This window comes from Lissotriton helveticus, chromosome 2_1 (genome assembly GCF_964261635.1).
Source record: "Lissotriton helveticus chromosome 2_1, aLisHel1.1, whole genome shotgun sequence".
NCBI classification, from domain to species: domain Eukaryota; kingdom Metazoa; phylum Chordata; class Amphibia; order Caudata; family Salamandridae; genus Lissotriton; species Lissotriton helveticus.
Window position 1 is genome coordinate 477,804,322 of NC_136059.1, and position 13,847 is coordinate 477,818,168.

Consider the following 13,847-nt stretch of genomic DNA (forward strand, 5'->3'; position numbering starts at 1 on the left):
CCCAGACCAGCCCCAGTCCTGGCGGAACCTCGGCCCAAAGTCCCCTGGGCCTGCGTCAGTCTTGACTTTGGCAGTCTTCCCGATGGTCGCCACACAATGGTAATAATCGACGATCACTCCAAATATCCGGAGGTGGAGATCATACCCACAACCAGTGCCACTGAAGTAATTCCGAAGTTAGAGAAAATCATGGCAGCGCATGGGCTAATACAAGAACTAAAGACTGATAATGGCCCTCCATTTCAAGGCCAGGAACTAGCCAACTACTTGAACGCCCTAGGCATACGTCATCGGCGAATCACTCCAAGATGGCCGCAAGCAAATGGTGAGGCCGAAAGGTTTATGCGGACTCTTAATAAGGTGATCAGGATTGCACATGACAAGGGTCACTCGATTGAACTGGCTATCTTTACATTTCTAAGGAACTACCGGCAGACACCCCACACTACCACGGGTGTTGATCCAGGACACCTGCTCATGGGTCGTGTGGTCGTGGATTCCATACCTCATCATCCGCGGTGGCAGCCCGCATCTCCCGATGATGGTCAGATCGAGTCCCGACGCCAGCGGTCGCATGCACAAGTCAGTCAACGGAGGAGGGCCCAAAGGCCCCAGATCGCCCCAGGGGACATTGTGTTGTTGAAGAACCGGGTCCCCAGTGGCAAATTCCGGCTTCCCTACGAGCCTGACCCCTGGACAGTGGTCAGTATCAAAGGCACCCGAGTCATTGCCACCAGAGGCAGGGAAAGTGTAACACACAATGTATCGCACTTCAAAAAATTCCAATTTAGTGAAGCCAGTGCGTCGCCTGCTGAGACCATGGAAAGTGCGCAGTCCCCAGTCAGAGACACTGCCAGCCCTCAGGCCCTCTTGGACGTGTCTCTTCCTACTGAGTATCCAGAGGCCCCCGATGAGACTCCCAGCAGGCGTGGCAGAGTGGAGAGTGAAGGCGTCGACTGCAGTGAGATGGGTCTGGACCATGCTACTGAAGAAATCGCAGTCGAGGCTGAGCCCGGGGGTGGTGAGACCCAGAGCCGTGGGATGTTCCAATACCGGCTGCGACGGAATCCGGTGCCCTCCAGTCGTCTGAGAGACTACCTAATGTAAGACTGTTCTTATTTACTTATATGGGGTGTCGCCCTGCTATGCAGAAATAATTGCGGATAACAGACCATTGCAGATATATGGAGAGACTGTATCACTGTTCATTGATTGTTTTTTTGTTTTCTTTCATGTTTGTTGGGGAGGAATGTAGTGTTCTAGTCGGTGGAGCAACCGGCTAACTACGTCACGCACACGTGACTCCAGTTAATAAATAGCGTCTACGCATGCATGTACGCCAGTTGGGCGACGGCGTGGAAGACGAGAAGCATCCCATAACTGTGTCCGTGTCTTTATTGTACCAGGCTCAAGTGTTAGCCCCACAGCCCCTGTCCGTCACTTCCCTTACGTGGTGTCCACCCACGCGACACCACAAGGACCCCTCAGGATGTCGAGCTTGTTACGATATTTGGCTCTGAAGCCGCGCAAGCCACATTTTAGCGAGGAATGCGGCGCCCTCAATGGTTTACAATAACGAGTTAATCCTGCTTCACAACATTTAAATACAGGTTCCTGCTGATCTGATAATTAAACTCAAACGAACACGACCCGGTAATTTCATCGCTGTGTTTAAAATAAGTAGCGTTTGTTGTGTTTCACTTGTTTTTCGCAAGAATAATTCTTGGTCGTCAACTGTTCATTCCTCTATGCAATTACTGACATTTTCTTATTATCCGAGCCTGACAACAGTTAGAGGGTTTACTATCTGTGTAGAGAAAGACGTTTATGGAACATGCGGAGAAAGGCAGCAGATAAGATGCGGCGCGGCCCGGCAGGTGGTGCAGTTGTACAGTTGTTGCAGGGCATGCAGACAGTTCCATTCATTTTTTTTGTCATGCTTCAGTGCCGAAAATTAACTTGCTAATGATGTTTACTTGCTTAGATAGAGAGTTATGTTTTTTCTCTGCCTCTGTGTCTCAACGAAGTATTACTACATTTAAAGAGCCCTTCAGCAGCATTCTTTACCATGTTTCATTTTTGTAAATATACAACCGAGGATACTACACAAATCATCTTAACAGTTACTGGATCAGGTAAAGACACACAGGTGTTCATCCTTCTGAATTCAAACTACCAATGCCAGGCGTTGTTGACGATTATTACCTGTACCAAAACATATAGTAAGATTATGCAGAGAGAAAACAATTTCACACCTTTAAGTTTTGTGACCTTGTTTGTTAAGATGAAGGACACGGCCAAGAGTTAATACAATCAGGAGAAAGCACGGGAAAGCATTTTGCACAGTCAGGCACGAAGAGCATCTATAGACGGCAGCTGTCATTATGGAGATGGTTTTCTCTGACGAGTTACCCTTGATACCCATCTACAATTGTAAGGTGTGTAGTACCCGGACACACTCATCTTCCCTTCTCAGATCGGTAGTGCAGGAGGAGAGAAGTCATGGCGTTCCCTCCTTCCAAGAAAAACACAGCCTTTTCTCCTAGTAATCTTGATAATCTTAAAAATGCTCGCTTTTCAAGTATAAAAAATGCCGAGAATCCTTCTACCCTGCCCATGTGTCACCCTCATCATTACAGTCTCCTAAACCCAAATGAAAATGTTAATAGCTGGTAACCTGTCACCCACTTGTTCCAACCTTGCAGTACTTTACGGCCTGCCCGAGTAGATTGGATTTTATCTTGGGCAGAACTGATCACAGCTGCATGAGAAGAAAACAGCAAGTACTAACAAGTTACAAAGGTCTACAAGGCGCTCCAGAAACCTGAAAAACTACTTGTTGCTCACTCATTTCTAAACCCATTTAACTCCTCACCCCACCAAACGCCATGCTGTCTGCTCGCAATGCGAGCATGAGAACCACAGACATGTTGGCACCTCCTTCTCTGACGGCCACTGCCAGCATACAGTCCGTTGTCATCCACGTGTCTCTCTGCATAGAAGGGCAGCAGCTCACAGAAAAGACAAAGTTTGTTGTTGCAACTGTGTGCCACACAAATTATCCTAACTCCATCATGACTGAAGCCCGAGAGAGGTGGAGTTGGCAAGTGAGATGTTGCCAATCAACCATCATTTCACTCCCTCCCTCAGCTTCATAAAGGGCCATTGTAGAGCAGTCACTTCTCACTGATGTAAGAGCAGTGAATACATGAGTTTTGAATCTGATGTTCCTATTAATTGCTTCCATTGGAAGCCACACACAACATAACTGCCGTGCATTTACGAAACAAGTCTGTTACACTTAAGCACTTAAGCAAGGTCACTAAGTAGGCCAAATTGTGACAGCCGTACCTAGCTGGATGTTCACAAACTTCAACTATTCTAACATCCACTCAGAGCTGATGTTTTATTGTTCTGGCGGCTCCTCCGTTGGAGCAGAGAGGCGTTGCCCCACCGAGCCCCGAGATGAAAAATAAAATGGTAATTTATTACCATTTTATTTTTCAGCCTCCGTCCTGAACCGAGAGTCGGGAAGGGGCAGGGCTTAGTGAGAGCAGCAGCAGGGAGGAGGGTGGGCTGTGTTTGCACTTTTCAAAGTGAGCATGTCCCTTTGGCCGGCCTTCTTGTGACGGCCAGGCAGACATGCGCACTTTGAAACCTATAACCCAGCTGTCTCGGTTAGAGCAAGTGCTGGGCTGCAGAGTGCTGTGGAGCGCCGAGACTGGCCGCTTCCTCCAATCAGCGCGCTGTTCTCATGCATCGTCAGGATTGGTCAAAGTAGTTGCTGAGGCCTGCACTGCAGTCCAGACGCTGTCCGTAGTGGAGAGGTCCCGTAGTGAGGCAAGTGTTTTTATTAATTTTATATGCGTGCCTGCGCGCCCGCTTATTTTTATATTTTGTATTTTTTTACACATAACCCTCCCCCATTCATCCCCCTGTAGATATCAGCCACCACTTGCCACAGCGCGGAAGGAGAAGGGGAACAAATCTATTGCGGTACTCAATTGACTTCATGATTAATATCAGCCCTGCTTGTCAAGTATCACCCTTTTCTCTTGGTAGAAATACATCATTGGTTTATTTCTGTCTTAAGACTAAACGATAACGAACTTTAGTTTTAGTCCCTTGTGACCGGGCCAGTGTTCAGGTTTCGACTTTGCTAAACAAAAACTGTTGACAAAAGTAAACAATAGGAGGGATTCGAGTTTATATTTAATTTTTTTTTGTTTTGTTTTAAAACAGTTGACGCAAGGAAGATGTCTGACTTCTAGCCTTCCATGGAGTGTTGTGATCATTGCTGGGTGAACAGATGGGTGAATGTACACACTGCAGGATAGCGCCTTTGTGTGAGATTGACGACTACCAAGACTTGTGTTAACCTGCCAAATAGTTGTGATGAAACCCCCATTATCGGTGTACACAGTCTTCAAACTAATAAGGAGTAAGTAAATGAAAATGCAGTGCTCGCTCACTACTCAAAAGTCATCCCTAACTTTTACGCCCTATCACTTTCAAACGTCTCTAGCCGCTACTGCTTAGTGTATGAGAATCAATAAATGAACACAAGATATGATAAACCAATTCTGGAAAAACAAATGTCAAAGCAAAGAGGTATATTACAGCTGAACATCTAAAATATTTCCAATAAGAATGAAAGGTTGTTGTAATCAAGCATACATACAATAGAATCATGGAGATAATAGTTTTAAAGCATTGGTAAATTCAACAAATGGTTTAAAATAAAAAATTAGTATCAGTGGAAAGGCATATTTGTGCATATAAACAAGGCAGAATTTTGAGAAACAGGACAAAAATCACAACAGATATTCTTAACAAATATTGCTAAAGAATCATATGGGGACACACTCTGCTTAAATTTCATTTCATTAACTGTAAAATTGTTGCAAAAGGAGATATCATTTACTATTTTCATTTGGGAAGTCATTGTTATAGGCTGTATTTAATGTGTGATTGCATATATCTAATTTAAATGCAGAAAGGTCCAAATGGCTATTATTATGTAGGTCCAAATATTTTATCAGAAATATGATAGATTGAAGATATAACATTGAAAAATATAATTTTAAGGGCTGAATACACTGTAAAGGGAAAAAACATTCTTTATCACAGATTAATTTTCAAATCTTAGATACAGTTCCTAAGTTATCTAAAATGGGGTCACAGAAACAGAATGTAATAATGACATATTCCTATTGGATAATTAAGTAGGGTTCTTTTGCACTAGTGAGAAATATATGAACTAAGGGATTTAATTTATTTGTAGTAAATTAAACAACAAAACTAAAATTCCTGATGAGACTATAAAGGGATAAAATAAAGCTTACTTAATTTGGCATTAATACTGATACATATATATTGTTCAGAAATGAAATGCAAATAAAAGTCTATGGTTCTACATGTGGGATACCTTGTTTTGTTTAAAATAAGAGGGACAACTTGACCTGTTTGTTGATCAATGCAGAAAAAGCGGAAAGACTAAACTACAAAGAAGGTAACTGTATGGACAAGTATTGCGTTAAAGATAAGCATATGAAGGGGAGAATATTTCCATTTGGCACAGAGAAACCTCACCGATCATCACCAGGACTTCAGCGGCGCCCTTTCAGCAAAAGCCCACACCTCGCCGCACCCGTTCCGCGGGTGCCGCATCTCGCTGACAGACACAGGGCAAACCGGGTGAGAGGCGCTAGCGGGGCTGCGAGCGTGCAGGGACTCCAGGAACCAGGAGTCCCTGCGAGACCGTCTGCCACCTTCCGGTCCGCTCTCCCTGCTGGCCCGCCCCCCGCCGTCTTGAGGATTTAAAATCCTTCCTCACTGCCCTCCTTGTGGGAGAATATTTCCATTTGGCACAGAGAAACCTCACCGATCATCACCAGGACTCAGCGGCGCCCTTTCAGCAAAAGCCCACACCTCGCCGCACCCGCTCCGCGGGTGCCGCATCGCGCTGACAGACACAGGGCAAACCGGGTGAGAGGCGCTAGCGGGGCTGCGAGCGTGCAGGGACTCCAGGAACCAGGAGTCCCTGCGAGACCGTCTGCCACCTTCCGGTCCGCTCTCCCTGCTGGCCCGCCCCCCGCCGTCTTGAGGATTTAAAATCCTTCCTCACTGCCCTCCTTGTGGGAGAATATTTCCATTTGGCACAGAGAAACCTCACCGATCATCACCAGGACTTCAGCTGCGCCCTTTCAGCAAAAGCCCACACCTCGCCGCACCCGCTCCGCGGGTGCCGCATCGCGCTGACAGACACAGGGCAAACCGGGTGAGAGGCGCTAGCGGGGCTGCGAGCGTGCAGGGACTCCAGGAACCAGGAGTCCCTGCGAGACCGTCTGCCACCTTCCGGTCCGGTCTCCCTGCTGGCCCGCCCCCCGCCGTCTTGAGGATTTAAAATCCTTCCTCACTGCCCTCCTTGTGGGAGAATATTTCCATTTGGCACAGAGAAACCTCACCGATCATCACCAGGACTTCAGCGGCGCCCTTTCAGCAAAAGCCCACACCTCGCCGCACCCGCTCCGCGGGTGCCGCATCGCGCTGACAGACACAGGGCAAACCGGGTGAGAGGCGCTAGCGGGGCTGCAAGCGTGCAGGGACTCCAGGAACCAGGAGTCCCTGCGAGACCGTCTGCCACCTTCCGGTCCGCTCTCCCTGCTGGCCCGCCCCCCGCCGTCTTGAGGATTTAAAATCCTTCCTCACTGCCCTCCTTGTGGGAGAATATTTCCATTTGGCACAGAGAAACCTCACCGATCATCACCAGGACTTCAGCGGCGCCCTTTCAGCAAAAGCCCACACCTCGCCGCACCCGCTCCGCGGGTGCCGCATCGCGCTGACAGACACAGGGCAAACCGGGTGAGAGGCGCTAGCGGGGCTGCGAGCGTGCAGGGACTCCAGGAACCAGGAGTCCCTGCGAGACCGTCTGCCACCGTCCGGTCCGCTCTCCCTGCTGGCCCGCCCCCCGCCGTCTTGAGGATTTAAAATCCTTCCTCACTGCCCTCCTTGTGGGAGAATATTTCCATTTGGCACAGAGAAACCTCACCGATCATCACCAGGACTTCAGCGGCGCCCTTTCAGCAAAAGCCCACACCTCGCCGCACCCGCTCCGCGGGTGCCGCATCGCGCTGACAGACACAGGGCAAACCGGGTGAGAGGCGCTAGCGGGGCTGCGAGCGTGCAGGGACTCCAGGAACCAGGAGTCCCTGCGAGACCGTCTGCCACCTTCCGGTCTGCTCTCCCTGCTGGCCCGCCCCCCGCCGTCTTGAGGATTTAAAATCCTTCCTCACTGCCCTCCTTGTGGGAGAATATTTCCATTTGGCACAGAGAAACCTCACCGATCATCACCAGGACTTCAGCGGCGCCCTTTCAGCAAAAGCCCACACCTCGCCGCACCCGCTCCGCGGGTGCCGCATCGCGCTGACAGACACAGGGCAAACCGGGTGAGAGGCGCTAGCGGGGCTGCAAGCGTGCAGGGACTCCAGGAACCAGGAGTCCCTGCGAGACCGTCTGCCACCTTCCGGTCCGCTCTCCCTGCTGGCCCGCCCCCCGCCGTCTTGAGGATTTAAAATCCTTCCTCACTGCCCTCCTTGTGGGAGAATATTTCCATTTGGCACAGAGAAACCTCACCGATCATCACCAGGACTTCAGCGGCGCCCTTTCAGCAAAAGCCCACACCTCGCCGCACCCGCTCCGCGGGTGCCGCATCGCGCTGACAGACACAGGGCAAACCGGGTGAGAGGCGCTAGCGGGGCTGCGAGCGTGCAGGGACTCCAGGAACCAGGAGTCCCTGCGAGACCGTCTGCCACCGTCCGGTCCGCTCTCCCTGCTGGCCCGCCCCCCGCCGTCTTGAGGATTTAAAATCCTTCCTCACTGCCCTCCTTGTGGGAGAATATTTCCATTTGGCACAGAGAAACCTCACCGATCATCACCAGGACTTCAGCGGCGCCCTTTCAGCAAAAGCCCACACCTCGCCGCACCCGCTCCGCGGGTGCCGCATCGCGCTGACAGACACAGGGCAAACCGGGTGAGAGGCGCTAGCGGGGCTGCGAGCGTGCAGGGACTCCAGGAACCAGGAGTCCCTGCGAGACCGTCTGCCACCTTCCGGTCCGCTCTCCCTGCTGGCCCGCCCCCCGCCGTCTTGAGGATTTAAAATCCTTCCTCACTGCCCTCCTTGTGGGAGAATATTTCCATTTGGCACAGAGAAACCTCACCGATCATCACCAGGACTTCAGCGGCGCCCTTTCAGCAAAAGCCCACACCTCGCCGCACCCGCTCCGCGGGTGCCGCATCGCGCTGACAGACACAGGGCAAACCGGGTGAGAGGCGCTAGCGGGGCTGCGAGCGTGCAGAGACTCCAGGAACCAGGAGTCCCTGCGAGACCGTCTGCCACCTTCCGGTCCGCTCTCCCTGCTGGCCCGCCCCCCGCCGTCTTGAGGATTTAAAATCCTTCCTCACTGCCCTCCTTGTGGGAGAATATTTCCATTTGGCACAGAGAAACCTCACCGATCATCACCAGGACTTCAGCTGCGCCCTTTCAGCAAAAGCCCACACCTCGCCGCACCCGCTCCGCGGGTGCCGCATCGCGCTGACAGACACAGGGCAAACCGGGTGAGAGGCGCTAGCGGGGCTGCGAGCGTGCAGGGACTCCAGGAACCAGGAGTCCCTGCGAGACCGTCTGCCACCTTCCGGTCCGCTCTCCCTGCTGGCCCGCCCGCCGCCGTCTTGAGGATTTAAAATCCTTCCTCACTGCCCTCCTTGTGGGAGAATATTTCCATTTGGCACAGAGAAACCTCACCGATCATCACCAGGACTTCAGCGGCGCCCTTTCAGCAAAAGCCCACACCTCGCCCGCATCACGCTGACAGACACAGGGCAAACCGGGTGAGAGGCGCTAGCGGGGCTGCGAGCGTGCAGGGACTCCAGGAACCAGGAGTCCCTGCGAGACCGTCTGCCACCTTCCGGTCCGCTCTCCCTGCTGGCCCGCCCCCCGCCGTCTTGAGGATTTAAAATCCTTCCTCACTGCCCTCCTTGTGGGAGAATATTTCCATTTGGCACAGAGAAACCTCACCGATCATCACCAGGACTTCAGCGGCGCCCTTTCAGCAAAAGCCCACACCTCGCCGCACCCGCTCCGCGGGTGCCGCATCGCGCTGACAGACACAGGGCAAACCGGGTGAGAGGCGCTAGCGGGGCTGCAAGCGTGCAGGGACTCCAGGAACCAGGAGTCCCTGCGAGACCGTCTGCCACCTTCCGGTCCGCTCTCCCTGCTGGCCCGCCCCCCGCCGTCTTGAGGATTTAAAATCCTTCCTCACTGCCCTCCTTGTGGGAGAATATTTCCATTTGGCACAGAGAAACCTCACCGATCATCACCAGGACTTCAGCGGCGCCCTTTCAGCAAAAGCCCACACCTCGCCGCACCCGCTCCGCGGGTGCCGCATCGCGCTGACAGACACAGGGCAAACCGGGTGAGAGGCGCTAGCGGGGCTGCGAGCGTGCAGGGACTCCAGGAACCAGGAGTCCCTGCGAGACCGTCTGCCACCGTCCGGTCCGCTCTCCCTGCTGGCCCGCCCCCCGCCGTCTTGAGGATTTAAAATCCTTCCTCACTGCCCTCCTTGTGGGAGAATATTTCCATTTGGCACAGAGAAACCTCACCGATCATCACCAGGACTTCAGCGGCGCCCTTTCAGCAAAAGCCCACACCTCGCCGCACCCACTCCGCGGGTGCCGCATCGCGCTGACAGACACAGGGCAAACCGGGTGAGAGGCGCTAGCGGGGCTGCGAGCGTGCAGGGACTCCAGGAACCAGGAGTCCCTGCGAGACCGTCTGCCACCTTCCGGTCCGCTCTCCCTGCTGGCCCGCCCCCCGCCGTCTTGAGGATTTAAAATCCTTCCTCACTGCCCTCCTTGTGGGAGAATATTTCCATTTGGCACAGAGAAACCTCACCGATCATCACCAGGACTTCAGCGGCGCCCTTTCAGCAAAAGCCCACACCTCGCCGCACCCGCTCCGCGGGTGCCGCATCGCGCTGACAGACACAGGGCAAACCGGGTGAGAGGCGCTAGCGGGGCTGCGAGCGTGCAGGGACTCCAGGAACCAGGAGTCCCTGCGAGACCGTCTGCCACCTTCCGGTCCGCTCTCCCTGCTGGCCCGCCCCCCGCCGTCTTGAGGATTTAAAATCCTTCCTCACTGCCCTCCTTGTGGGAGAATATTTCCATTTGGCACAGAGAAACCTCACCGATCATCACCAGGACTTCAGCGGCGCCCTTTCAGCAAAAGCCCACACCTCGCCGCACCCGCTCCGCGGGTGCCGCATCGCGCTGACAGACACAGGGCAAACCGGGTGAGAGGCGCTAGCGGGGCTGCGAGCGTGCAGGGACTCCAGGAACCAGGAGTCCCTGCGAGACCGTCTGCCACCTTCCGGTCCGCTCTCCCTGCTGGCCCGCCCGCCGCCGTCTTGAGGATTTAAAATCCTTCCTCACTGCCCTCCTTGTGGGAGAATATTTCCATTTGGCACAGAGAAACCTCACCGATCATCACCAGGACTTCAGCGGCGCCCTTTCAGCAAAAGCCCACACCTCGCCCGCATCACGCTGACAGACACAGGGCAAACCGGGTGAGAGGCGCTAGCGGGGCTGCGAGCGTGCAGGGACTCCAGGAACCAGGAGTCCCTGCGAGACCGTCTGCCACCTTCCGGTCCGCTCTCCCTGCTGGCCCGCCCCCCGCCGTCTTGAGGATTTAAAATCCTTCCTCACTGCCCTCCTTGTGGGAGAATATTTCCATTTGGCACAGAGAAACCTCACCGATCATCACCAGGACTTCAGCGGCGCCCTTTCAGCAAAAGCCCACACCTCGCCGCACCCGCTCCGCGGGTGCCGCATCGCGCTGACAGACACAGGGCAAACCGGGTGAGAGACGCTAGCGGGGCTGCGAGCGTGCAGGGACTCCAGGAACCAGGAGTCCCTGCGAGACCGTCTGCCACCTTCCGGTCCGCTCTCCCTGCTGGCCCGCCCCCCGCCGTCTTGAGGATTTAAAATCCTTCCTCACTTCCCTCCTTGTGGGAGAATATTTCCATTTGGCACAGAGAAACCTCACCGATCATCACCAGGACTTCAGCGGTGCCCTTTCAGCAAAAGCCCACACCTCGCCGCACCCGCTCCGCGGGTGCCGCATCGCGCTGACAGACACAGGGCAAACCGGGTGAGAGGCGCTAGCGGGGCTGCGAGCGTGCAGGGACTCCAGGAACCAGGAGTCCCTGCGAGACCGTCTGCCACCTTCCGGTCCGCTCTCCCTGCTGGCCCGCCCCCGCCGTCTTGAGGATTTAAAATCCTTCCTCACTGCCCTCCTTGTGGGAGAATATTTCCATTTGGCACAGAGAAACCTCACCGATCATCACCAGGACTTCAGCTGCGCCCTTTCAGCAAAAGCCCACACCTCGCCGCACCCGCGGAGCGGGTGCCGCATCGCGCTGACAGACACAGGGCAAACCGGGTGAGAGGCGCTAGCGGGGCTGCGAGCGTGCAGGGACTCCAGGAACCAGGAGTCCCTGCGAGACCGTCTGCCACCTTCCGGTCCGCTCTCCCTGCTGGCCCGCCCCCCGCCGTCTTGAGGATTTAAAATCCTTCCTCACTGCCCTCCTTGTGGGAGAATATTTCCATTTGGCACAGAGAAACCTCACCGATCATCACCAGGACTTCAGCGGCGCCCTTTCAGCAAAAGCCCACACCTCGCCGCACCCGCTCCGCGGGTGCCGCATCGCGCTGACAGACACAGGGCAAACCGGGTGAGAGGCGCTAGCGGGGCTGCAAGCGTGCAGGGACTCCAGGAACCAGGAGTCCCTGCGAGACCGTCTGCCACCTTCCGGTCCGCTCTCCCTGCTGGCCCGCCCCCCGCCGTCTTGAGGATTTAAAATCCTTCCTCACTGCCCTCCTTGTGGGAGAATATTTCCATTTGGCACAGAGAAACCTCACCGATCATCACCAGGACTTTAGCGGCGCCCTTTCAGCAAAAGCCCACACCTCGCCGCACCCGCTCCGCGGGTGCCGCATCGCGCTGACAGACACAGGGCAAACCGGGTGAGAGGCGCTAGCGGGGCTGCGAGCGTGCAGGGACTCCAGGAACCAGGAGTCCCTGCGAGACCGTCTGCCACCGTCCGGTCCGCTCTCCCTGCTGGCCCGCCCCCCGCCGTCTTGAGGATTTAAAATCCTTCCTCACTGCCCTCCTTGTGGGAGAATATTTCCATTTGGCACAGAGAAACCTCACCGATCATCACCAGGACTTCAGCGGCGCCCTTTCAGCAAAAGCCCACACCTCGCCGGACCCGCTCCGCGGGTGCCGCATCGCGCTGACAGACACAGGGCAAACCGGGTGAGAGGCGCTGGCGGGGCTGCGAGCGTGCAGGGACTCCAGGAACCAGGAGTCCCTGCGAGACCGTCTGCCACCTTCCGGTCCGCTCTCCCTGCTGGCCCGCCCGCCGCCGTGTTGAGGATTTAAAATCCTTCCTCACTGCCCTCCTTGTGGGAGAATATTTCCATTTGGCACAGAGAAACCTCACCGATCATCACCAGGACTTCAGCGGCGCCCTTTCAGCAAAAGCCCACACCTCGCCGCACCCGCTCCGCGGGTGCCGCATCGCGCTGACAGACACAGGGCAAACCGGGTGAGAGGCGCTAGCGGGGCTGCGAGCGTGCAGGGACTCCAGGAACCAGGAGTCCCTGCGAGACCGTCTGCCACCTTCCGGTCCGCTCTCCCTGCTGGCCCGCCCCCCGCCGTCTTGAGGATTTAAAATCCTTCCTCACTGCCCTCCTTGTGGGAGAATATTTCCATTTGGCACAGAGAAACCTCACCGATCATCACCAGGACTTCAGCGGCGCCCTTTCAGCAAAAGCCCACACCTCGCCGCACCCGCTCTGCGGGTGCCGCATCGCGCTGACAGACACAGGGCAAACCGGGTGAGAGGCGCTAGCGGGGCTGCGAGCGTGCAGGGACTCCAGGAACCAGGAGTCCCTGCGAGACCGTCTGCCACCTTCCGGTCCGCTCTCCCTGCTGGCCCGCCCCCCGCCGTCTTGAGGATTTAAAATCCTTCCTCACTGCCCTCCTTGTGGGAGAATATTTCCATTTGGCACAGAGAAACCTCACCGATCATCACCAGGACTTCAGCGGCGCCCTTTCAGCAAAAGCCCACACCTCGCCGCACCCGCTCCGCGGGTGCCGCATCGCGCTGACAGACACAGGGCAAACCGGGTGAGAGGCGCTAGCGGGGCTGCGAGCGTGCAGGGACTCCAGGAACCAGGAGTCCCTGCGAGACCGTCTGCCACCTTCCGGTCCGCTCTCCCTGCTGGCCCGCCCCCCGCCGTCTTGAGGATTTAAAATCCTTCCTCACTGCCCTCCTTGTGGGAGAATATTTCCATTTGGCACAGAGAAACCTCACCGATCATCACCAGGACTTCAGCTGCGCCCTTTCAGCAAAAGCCCACACCTCGCCGCACCCGCTCCGCGGGTGCCGCATCGCGCTGACAGACACAGGGCAAACCGGGTGAGAGGCGCTAGCGGGGCTGCGAGCGTGCAGGGACTCCAGGAACCAGGAGTCCCTGCGAGACCGTCTGCCACCTTCCGGTCCGCTCTCCCTGCTGGCCCGCCCCCCGCCGTCTTGAGGATTTAAAATCCTTCCTCACTGCCCTCCTTGTGGGAGAATATTTCCATTTGGCACAGAGAAACCTCACCGATCATCACCAGGACTTCAGCGGCGCCCTTTCAGCAAAAGCCCACACCTCGCCGCACCCGCTCCGCGGGTGCCGCATCGCGCTGACAGACACAGGGCAAACCGGGTGAGAGGCGCTAG